The following is a 12,364-nucleotide window of genomic DNA, read 5'->3' as shown; positions in this document are numbered from 1 at the left end:
TTTGATTTGCTTCAACCATTTCCACCATGTAACTATAATTTTAAAATTATGAATATTTAATTTTTGAGTGAAGTATATATTTAGACATTTCTTTACCAAAATTAATAAAATTAATTACCAAACAATGTTTATAAAAATATCAATTATTTAGTATTTGATTATTTTTTTTCAAATCATACGTATATTATTTGTCAAAGTATGTTCATCCTTATTTTATTTGACAAATTTGTTTTATATAATAAAGAATTAAATTCCTCATATTATTTATATTTAGTATAAAATTTTGTAATTATAATTAAGTTAACAATATATTTTTAATTAGGTTTATGCACAGTAGTTTACTCAAGCTAATATGATTTAATTTACATAATTATATTCAACATCACTAATCTTAACCTGCAACATGCTCATGTATATATAATTATTAACCACATATTCTAAGGTATAAAAAACTTAAAAGATAGAAATGTTAATCATTTATTTTAATTTATTAACAAATGATTAGTTTTTTTTATTGATTTGTGTTATCTTCTCACATTTTCTTCCTTTCTTCCTCTTCTTTTAATTGTTTGTAAAAAATATTACATCATTTATAATTTAGGTGATTTTTTTTCTTTCAATTGCAATTGTTAGGTTTGATTTGTGCTTTGTAAATTAATTTAGTGTCTGTTTTATATACATCAATTTGTGTTTTTTTAATTATTGATTTCATCCATGTTTTTCAAATAATCTCATATAATATTATTTCTATTTCTTATATAAAATAGGATCGCTTATATTTCTTCTAAAAGTACTTTAGTTTAAAAGTATTAGCGTCATTTATTTAATAGGGATCATGGTTTTTGTTGAACAAAGAATTCAAGTAAAAAATTACATACTAACGATCATTTTTCGTTACATGTATACTTCTAATACAATATTGAATTTTTTTTTATCTTTATTTTTTTTATCAAATGTTTGGAACATGTGAAGAATTCATATTTATTTCAACAATTGACATGTATTTACAACTCTTTGCAACAATAATAATTGTTTTATAGTAACACATCATGTAATCTTACTTTTATTAAATTGAATTATTTTCTTAATATTTTACTTATTATATATCAAAACAAATAATTCAATACCAAACTTAAATAATTTTTTTCGTTGTAGAATTATATTATTTAATACAAAATTAATAAATAATTACATAAAAAAAAATTATTTCATACATCGCATGAGTCAAAAACTAGTTTTCCATAATTATAAGAAAGACGACTATTTGAATTATTTTCAAAGCAGCACAATTAAATATAATTAAGAAACTAATATTTTTGTTTAATTTAGTTCATACAAAAAATTCTCAAAAACTTGTGATAATGAAATCTATAAGAATGTATTCCGATTGTTTTTATGCCATGAGTGTTGGATAAGTTTGGCTACGCAGCGTCATAAGTTGATTAACAACGAAAGATGAGCAATTAATAGTGGGTGTGCCGCTCAGTCCATCCAACACATATTCAACGATAAATAAATAAATCAAACAAGTTAATAATGGACAAATTGTCTATGTCCACTATGTTTGGTGTTGTCCACAAGATACATTTTGCCAATTAAAAACATTCTTTAGAAGTTAATAAAAGAATTTGTTTTTTAAGTTGAAACAAATATATATATATATATATATATATATATATATATATATATATATATATATATATATATATATATATATATATATATATATATATATATATATATAACAATAATTAGTTAGCAGCTTAAAACTCTCTTTACCCAGCAGAACAATTGTTTCGCTTGTCTGGTGGTGGTTGGTGTGTTCGATCAACAATGGGCATGAACTGATATGTTTTTGTGCCTCGATGTTTAGCTTGATAATTTATTATAGTTAAAACTTATTTAAAAATGAAGAGTCTTGAGAGCACTTTTTTTTTTTTTGGGATCAGAGAATCATATGTTCCTCAACTCAGTGAGTCAAAAACTAATTATCCGTGATATGTGATTATGGATGACCTAAAGAAATTTTACATACAAAAAATCGAACATAAATTCTCTCATTATAAATAGAATGCTTCTCCACTTATGCATGTGAACAACCCAATATGAACAAACACTATTTTGTCAACCCTAATTAGAGAGAGATGACATATTGGGAAAAGAGGAAAAGAGAAAAAGAGGAAAAAGAAATATGCATTAGTGACAAATTAGTCCATCTACTTTTTGGTGACAAATAAATTCACACCTTTGTCCAATTGTATAGCAAATTAAGTAATACAAGTATACATTTCTCATGACAATTTGGTCCAAAATCATCACGTAAACAAAACGGTGAGGGTTAACACTGGAGAGTTAATGGTAAGATTATTTTGCGCACTTTTTTAACATTCAGAGACAAATTTAAGTTAAAATTTCATTTTTTATCTTTCAGGAACTGATGTGTTAGCGCTAATGTAACATCCCTGATTATTAACTTCTCTGTTGCTGTCATACTACGACACTTCACACGGTGATACTTTACTCAATTTCTTGTTAGTCAAAATCCTCCGTAGATAATCCTTTTTGAGACCTCGACAATCTATTTCGTCCCTTTTCAGGAGCAATTACTGTTCTCATAAACCAATACGAGACTTTTAACGTGTTTTGTCCTCACTCACATGCTTCTAAGGAAACTTCTAGAAGGTCACCCATTCCATAACTATTCCAAGTCAAGTAGGTTTAACTCTGAAGTTCTTAAGTGATGACATTTGTAACATCCCTGATTGTTGACTTTTCGATGGTTCTCACACTATGATACTTCACATAGTGACACTTCACTCAACTAATCGTAAACCCTCTACTGGTCAAAATCCTTCATAGGTAGCCCTTTCCATAATTACGACAATCTGTTTCGTCTGCTCTCAAGAGCAATGACTATTTCCATAAACCAACACGAGACTTTTAAACATATTTTGATCTTGCTCACATGCTTCCCCAAAAACTTTCAGAAGGTCATCCATCCCATAATTACTCCAAGCCAAACAAACTTAACTATGAAGTTCTTAAGTTATGAGTTACCAAAAACTAGATGCATCTTGTTGGTATAGATAATACTAATTAATTTCTTTAAGTCATCCTCAATTATACAGTCTCATACTTACATAGCCTCTAGATCCCTCTCTTGTCGGTGTGATTTATCGGGTGTTACAACTAACACTTTCAATGATTGAAATGGATATTTACCCTAATATTAATTAAGTTTTTAAAAGTTGCTATCAACTCCTACTAAAATACATCAAACACATATTCAAATGGCCTTTAAATGAAGTGGAAAGTGAAGGCATGGGAAAGAAATTGAGACGACCACGTCAAATAATACACTAATGCATTTTAAGAGTATTTACAATGGGAATGCTTACATGAGTTGCTTAATTTTGAGCATCGTCACTTAAGTTTTTTTTCCCACGTGAGCATATGATGTAGAGTTGCTTAACAACATTATACCATAAATAACATATTTTCAAGCATTGTAAGACCCACAAAATTGATTTAAACCCTCATTTTAGCAATCTTAGCATTGAAACAAATTTTTATTTAAAATGCTTAAATCTATAGGGAACTGTAAGGCCCACAAAATTACAATAAGCAACTATGCATTGTAGATGCTCTAAGGAGAGAATCATAGAAGGAAACATCTTTGTGCAATTTTAACCTAAAACACCAAAATCACATAATTGTGATACTTGAGGGACCAAAAATATAATTAAGCCTAGTTTTAAAAAATATTGAAATATAAGTGTTGCTAATAAAAATAATTTCATTTGTGATTAAAAAATATTTTATTATCTCTTATATTAATTGAAAATGCTAAGAATCGATTAAATAAATTAATAAATAATATAATCTCTTTTAAATAAAAAGATAATAAAAGAAATCATATGTGAAGTTATAAGGTTGACTTTTTATTACAAAAAGGGAGAGAGAATCATAGGTTCAAATTCTTCACACTAATAAAAAGTTACAAACCAACAATTAACATTTTTTTGGTAACCGTACTATTGGTACAATGTCTCCACCGGAAGTAGTTACAAATCTTTGTCGAAGACCGTAAGCGTACACAGGGTGGGTATTCTCCTTCCAACACGATTTATTCTATACTTAAGGGCCAATCATGATTTGAATCCTGAACCACTTAATGAAGGAACACAAATTGCTACACTTGTGACGATCACAACAACAACAATTCAATGTAGAAGCAAAGCTTCCAAGCTTATTTTGATGATGTCAAAGACTCAAGTCAAGAATCAAGATTCAAGCAAGTTTCAAGAATCAAAGAGTCATTCAATCAAGAATCAAGATTCAAGTGAAGATTCAAGTAGAAGACTCAAGATATGCAAGAACTTCAAGAGAAGCATCAAGATAAGTATAAAAAGATTTTTTTCAAAAGAAAAGATTGAATAGCACAATTTGTACAAAAGAATTTTTCAAAGAAAAATATTTTACTAGAGTTTTTACTCTCTGGTAATCGATTACCATAAGGCAGTAATCGATTACCAGAAGTCCAAATAGTTTTATAACTGTTTTACAAAGTAGTAATCGATTACTATGAGCATGTAATCGATTACCAATGTTTTTGAACGTTGAATTTCAAATTTCAAGAGTCACAACTAGTGATAAAACATTTTCAAACTTGTATAATCGATTACACAACATTTGCAATCGATTACTAGTGTTTCTAAACGTTGGTTTTCAAATCTAAACATGAAGAGTCACAACTGTTGATGTGTAATCGATTACCAGTGACTGGTTTTGAAAAATAAATTGCCATGAGTCATAATTTTTAAAGTGACTAGTTTTTTTTTGAAGAAATTTTAAAGAGTCACAACTTTTTAAGTGACTAGTTTTCAAGAGAGTCATAACTTTTAAAGTGACTAGTTTTAAAGAAATTGCCAAGAGTCACAACTTTTTAAGTGACTAGTTTTCAAGAAAGTCATAACTTTTAAAGTGACTAGTTTTAAAGAAATTGCCAAGAGTCACAACTTTTAACATGGTTTCTTCAAGAGCCATCAAATGACTATAAATATGTGACCATGACACGAATTTTAAAAAATACTGATTACTAAATCATTCTCAACATCTTTCTAAAAATTTTTGTTCAATACTTGCTTTGTCAAGAAAAGTTCATTGGGCAAAAACTTGTGCTATTCTATTTTCCTCCCCTCTTCCATTCTTACAAAAAGCTTTTCAAGAGACCTACTCTTGGTGACTGTTTTTCAAGAGAAGGTCTTCTTGGTTAAACACTGGACTCAAAAGACTAACCACTTTTTGGGTTCATTGCAAGAAGTGGATTTGCTTCTTGGTTGATCACTGGATCCAAAAAACTAACCGCTTTTGGGTTCATTGCAAGAAGTGGATTTGCTTCTTGGTTGATCACCGGATCCAAAAGACTAACCGCTTTTGGGTTCATTGCAAGAAGTGGGTACAACTTCTTGGTTGTTATAACTGGACTCAAAACACTAACCGCTTTTGGGTTCATTGCAAGGAGTGGGCATAACTTCTTAGTTGTAATCACTGAACACAAAGGAGGGGATTCCTTTGCGGTTCATTGTTTGTAAAGGATTTTACAAGTATAGTGGAAATCTCAAGCGAGTTACTTGGGGATTGGATGTAAGCACGGATTGTGGCCGAACCAGGATAAATCTGGTTTTGCATTCTCTCTTCCCTTATCTTTGTTACTTTCTGTTGTCTTTACATTTCCGCAAGTTATTTTCCTTCATTTATTATTTCTGTAACTTGTTAACAAAGAAATAATTGAATCTAGGGAATAATTAAGAAAGGGAAAATTTCAATTAGCAATAGTCAACAAAATCTTAATTCAACCACCCTTCTTAAAATTTCTGAGGCCACTTGTCCAACATTCAATATCTAAAAGAAAAGATATATAATTAATATAAAACTAAAAATGAGTGTTTAATTAATTCATTACCAAAATATAATTAAAAATATTAATTTAATACGAATGTTCTAACAATAATTAGCGGAGTCATCTATTTTTGTTGAGGAAATTAGTAGAGTGTCATGATATAAGTTTTATTTGTAACCAAGTGATTTTAATGTTTAATATGTTAAAGTTAAGGTTGAATATTTAGGATATTATTTTTGTTGGATCCTTAATGAAAATAATTCTTAATCATATTTATCTTCTAGTCGTACTCTAGATTAGTCAGAGTCCTTATGGACCGAAAAATTAAGAAAAAATATAAGTTTTATTTGTTGTAAATGCAAATGAACTTTCCATTAAGGAAATAACAAAAATTATTCAAAGAACATGATTTTTATTTTATAGGAAAACATGATTTTTCACATAATGAAGACAACAATAGACATATCATCCGGCTAAATTGATGAGAGAAAACATAATCTTTCACATAATGAGGACAGCAATGACATGTCATACGGCAAACAGAATGAGAAGAAAAAAAAAACATTAGAATTTTTTCTACTATATTTTAAAGCCGTTCATTTTTTTTTAATAAAGAAACGGTATCATTAAATATCTCAAAGTCAACAAACCTATGAAGCCTACGAATAACTTAGAGATCAGATCATAATTAATTTCAAATTTAACGAGTCTCTATAAGAATTACTTGTAATTATGATTGTTTAAAAAAATACTAGTAAAAGTGAATCAAACTGAACTCGAAGTTTAAAAACCGGATCATTTTTAGCACGGATACTCTTCTGTTACTTTATATAAGACTTTTCAATTGATTCATTCATTTTAAGAAAACTAATTAATTTATTTAATAATATAAAATTTAATAATAATTTATAATATTTTTTCAAAATTATCCTTATTTTTTTAAAAAAAATAGTTATTTTTCTCAGTTGGTTTTCACCTACTCATATTCTCAAATCCTAATAAGAGAGAGAAAGTGTTTGCTGCATTTATTATTTTTTTGACTGCAAAATTTGTTAATTAATTAGAGATACTTTAGGAAAAAATAATTAATATGTTAGACAAGAAAATAATCTTATAAAAAGAGATAATTATTTTCTAAAAATATTTTACAAAAGAGACTAGGGAATATTTTTTTCTTGTCTTAATAAAAAATTATGGGTATCCTTCAATTTATTAAGTTAGAGATTATCGTTGCAGTTCGTGAATATGATTAGCTCAAAAAAAATTTACATACGGTAATAATTGAACAAATTAATAACTTAGTGTATAATTATAGAATTTGGAGCCAAATTTTTACAAGCTTTGTTTGATGAAGTCACTTGCTTCTGTCTTATTAGACTAACTTGAAAAACTTATTCGTTTGTATTTGTAATATTTTGAAAACAAATTTATTTTAGTACTTTGTAATGTTTTGTGAGATATTATTTTAAGTAACATTTAACTTGTAAATTTTTTATATCATAACTTTTAAGTTCTGAATTCTTATATTTTATTTATTTTTTTATCTTAAAAATTTATTAAATTTATTTTTTAATATTTTTTATACACAACACACAAGGTAGGGTTTTATTATTCCTTTTTAGTTATTATTGTTAGATATTTTTTATTATACTATTTATTTTAGTTATTATAGTATTTACATTATTTATTTTCTTATTTTAACATTATACTTTAAGATATTAGTAGTGGATTAATATTTTTTTTACCATTAAGAAAAAATACAAAGATACCAGCTCTTAACAAAATCTATCTGCATAACCAATTAAACTAATTTATCAATTATATTAAAAAATAATTAATATCGTTATATAATTTTTAATGTATATTTATACATATAAGTTTATACAATAGTTCGAGATTTCAATACTTTTTTATTTTTTATTTTATCTAATATTAGTATTAGAATAGTAATTACGTGTTATTAGATTCTCAATACATGTATAGGAAGAGACCATACCCAATTTAATTAAAACGTAAGTAATTGGTCCAACTAAGCGAGTAATTTATTTAAGAGGGTAAAATAAGTAATATTAATCAATGATAAAAAGGTCTATTGTTGATATTTTTTTTGCAGACGTATAACAAATTATACATGTGGTATAATATCAATTATTAATTTTCTCATCAACTACTAAAATTATTCTCTTTATCTTATTATAGAAAAGCCAAATGTGAAAGCAGCATATAAAGATACAAACATTAAAATTATTACCTATGCAAATATAAGTACAAGTACAGGAATTTTTATAACACTACGGGGATGGTATTGCAATATCCTTATTACGTAAACCTTTCTAGATGAAACCTCCCATGTTGCATACTTTCCCAATTGGGCTTGGCCCACGGTTGAGCTGACAGTTTATATAATATAATTAAACGTTAATCACAAAGAAAATCTAGGGAATCATGAATAAAAATGAAATGACGCTCTTAAAATAAAATAAAAAATAGCCAATAAGTTTTTAGTTAGAGTAATATTAGACTTAGATTATATTTGATAAAATTAATTGAAAGTTGAAAAGTTAACGAGTAATTAAAAGTTAAAAAATTAATTTATTAAATTATAAATATTTAATAAAATTAGATGTCGAAGTAGCTAAAAAATTTAAAATGATAAAAAAATTATGATTTATTTAAAAAAAATAACAATAAAATTGAATAGATATATTAAGAATAAAAATATAAGAAAATATAAGAACTTAGAAAAATATTTTAATCAAATAACATTTTTAAAAAATCGTCAGAAACTATTAAAAGATGTTACGAACAAGTTTTTTAACTAGTACAAAAAAAAACTAAAAAAACTAACTAAAATTTCATGTAGAAAGTCCGGCAACACCAATATTACATTGTCACGGTGGTAAAATAATAAATAAAAAAGTTTTTTTTTTAATATGTAGAACTGAAAAGGAAAAGGTCAAATGTGCATGCCTTATCTCTCGGTCATTCACAGTTTGTTTGATAAAAATATAAAGGGGGTTGCTAGGTGCACCCAGCAATATTGCTGGTGCACCCAGCAATTTATTGAAAGTACCATTTTGCCCTTTAAAATAAAATTATAAAAAACGCAAATCATTTCCGGAAGACTTTTTTTCGAACAGATTCTTCTTCTCTCCCGGAACACAGATTCTTCTTCTCTCCCGGAACACAGCTTCTTCTCTCCCGGAACAACTTCTTCTTCTCCCGGAACCTGCTTCTTCTTCTCTTCTCCGTGAAGCTTCTTCTCCGCGAGGCGCGCCAAGGCTTTCTTCTTCTTCTCCGCGAACAGGTTAGTTCCCCTTCCCCTTACCCTTAGCTTGTAATGTGCATCACTGTTAGCATAGCAATGGAACCTTAGCATAACAATGGAACCTTTGGGTAGAAGACGAGAGGGGAGAAGACGAGAGTACGCCGGAAAAAATGGCGGAAAAGGCTGACGGAGAAGTCTTCCGGAAGACCCGTTAGGGGTTCTTCCGGAAGTTCCGGAAGAACCTTTTCCGGAAAGTTTCCGGAAGAAGTGTTCTTCCGGAAGTAACCAAACGTCTTCCGGAAGAACACTTCTTCCGGAAGACTTCCGGAAAACGTCTTCCGGGAACTTTCCGGAAGAAGTGGTTCATCCGGAAGAATTCCGGAAGACGCGCACTTCCGGAAGAAGTTTCAAAGTTCCGGAAGACCTTTCCGGAAGAACCCCTTCTTCCGGAATGTTTCTGGAAGAACCACTTCTTCCGGAAGTGGTTTTTTTGTTTTTTTTTTTGTGTTTTTTTTTAAAATTTTTTTTAAACAGAAATTGTTTTGTTTTTTTTAAATGAATTATTTTATTTATTTTGGTTATTTTGTTTTTTAGATTTTATGAAAAATGAAGTTTGGGTTTTTGATGTCATATTTTTTTTATAATTTAAATTGTGTATTTTTACTAAATATTAATTTGTAAATTAATTTTTTTTTATAAAAGTAGTTGTGTTTGTTTTTGTTTATTGTTTTTTTTTAAATTAGTGTTTTTTCTTTAAAAATGAAGTTGTAAGTTGTGTGTTTTGGAAGTTTTATAAAAATACTAATTTTTTATAATTAATTAGTTTATTTTATTATAAATGAAGTATTTTATTTACTAAAAAAATTGTGGATGTTTACTAAATAATTTTTTTTTACATTAGTTGTTTAATTTTTTTTAAAAATTAAGTTGTGGATGTTTAGTAATGAATTATTTTTATATTAGTTGTGTTTTGTTTTTATAAATGAAGTTGTTTATTTTTTTTTTAAAAAAATTAACTTGTTGATGTTTACTAAGTAATTTAGTTGTGTTTTTTTTTAGAAATGAAGTTTCTTATTTTTTTTTTTAAATTAAGAGTTGGATGTTTACTAATTAATTTTTTTTACATTAGTTGTGTTTTTTTTTATAAATGAAGTTGTTTATTTTTTTTTAAAAATTAAGTTGTGGATGTTTAGTAATGAATTATTTTTATATTAGTTGTGTTTTTTTTTTTTATAAATGAAGTTGTTTAATTTTTTTTAAAAAAAATTAAGTTGTGCATGTTTATTAATAATTTTATTTTACATTAGTTGTTTTTTTTTATATAAATGAAGTTGTTTAATTTTTTTTTTAAAATTAGGTCGTGTATGTGTGAAAATAATTTGATTTAAGTTAGTCTTATTTGTTTATAAATAAAGTTGATTTTTTATAAAGAAAATTGTGTATATTTTGACCGAAAAAAATACGTGTTCGACATGATTTACAGATCATGGCCAGAACACGAGGTTTAGGTCGTGCCATAGGTAGAGTTGTAGGCAGAGATAGAGCTGCTGATGAGGATGCTGGCGATGTTCCCGAGAGGCGTAGGCCTACTGCCTCAGCCCGTAGGCTACGCGTTCATCAGATGACTACGGAGGGACGTGATATGGCTGAGGACGTCGCTGACATGACTGATGATGTCCCTGAGCAGCCTACGGAGGCACCTGAGATGCGTGCGGACGCACAGGGTGCTGATAGTGGTGAGGGGTCAGATGGTGATGATGCTGCAGAGGGATTCCCTGGTGGTCCACGTGACCCGTCAGTGCTCACATCATTTGCCGAGCATGTTGCACATGCCGTGTGGAGTGGACATGTATTTTAATTTGTTAATTATTTGTCATTGTTTATTTATTTGTTTATGATTAATTTTTTTTTAATAATTGTATAATTTGTACTTCAAATCAGGAACGTCCTGATTTGAAGTTAGTGTCACATGGGAGGAAGCTGACACTGATTGGGAGGCCAATGCCTGAGATTGAAGGCCTGGTGGCTGCCACAGGATTAAGTCCACTGATAGATTGTTCAGTTATTACTGGCGATCCTGGACTTATATCCGCATTTGTGGAGAGGTGGCACAGTGAGACTAGCACCTTCCACCTTCCAGTAGGAGAGCTGACGATCACATTGGATGATGTGTCGTCCATTCTACATTTGCCCATCACTGGCGCCTTGCACAGTTTCCACGCTCTTTCTACGGAGGAGGCCAGATTCTTGCTCACGGAGTTGCTGGAAGTGTCTGCGGAGGAGGCCAGAGCCGAGACAACACTCACACGTGGAGCATATGTACGATTAGGATGGGTTCGTGACATTTATGAGACCAGATGTCAGGCCCGGCGGTGGATTGTCGCAGCTCGCGCTTATTTGCTGCACCTTGTCGGTTGCACTCTTTTTGCTAATAAGAGTGCAACATACGTGCATGTGGTCCACCTTGACGCTTTCCGGGACCTCGCTCATAGTGGTGGTTACGCTTGGGGGGTTGCCGCGCTGGTTCATATGTACGACCAGTTAGATGAGGCTTGTAGGACCACCACCCGACAGCTTGCGGGGTACTTGACGCTATTTCAGGTAAATTTTGTGTTTATTAATATGTTAGGTTCGATTATGATTTAAACATGTTTTTATGTTATGTTAACCTCAATTATTGTGTAGTGCTGGATCTATGAGCACTTCCCTAGTGTGCATCAGTGCGTGACTGACGACACATACCAGGAGACGTCCCCACGTGCTTCCCGGTGGTTGACGTCGAAGGCGCACATGAAGGGCATCACAGGAGCACCCTACAGGGCACGTTGTGATGGTTTGACCGTCACAGATGTGTCCTGGTTGCCGTACACGGAGCATCGGGGTGTTAGGGCGTTTCAGGAGATTTCATCGTTCCAGGGTCAGCTCAGATGGGGTCCTATGATCGTCGCAGTTCGACCGGAGAGGGTGGTACGCCAGTTCGGTTACATCCAGAGCATCCCTCCGCCGCCTGTTAGTGCACGATTGTCACAGGATCAGATAGATGACAGGTGGATGGAGTTTGCGGATCACTTACTACCTGCGGGTCAGCCTTGTTTAGTGCATGGGCAGGTATCTGCGGATTACATTGAGTGGTTTTTCCGCATATCTCACCCTTTCATGACACCGACCCAGGCAGCTGACCAGCAGAGGGATGC

The sequence above is a fragment of the Glycine max genome, chromosome 17 (assembly GCF_000004515.6).
Source record: "Glycine max cultivar Williams 82 chromosome 17, Glycine_max_v4.0, whole genome shotgun sequence".
NCBI classification, from domain to species: domain Eukaryota; kingdom Viridiplantae; phylum Streptophyta; class Magnoliopsida; order Fabales; family Fabaceae; genus Glycine; species Glycine max.
This window is presented reverse-complemented; position numbering follows the sequence as displayed.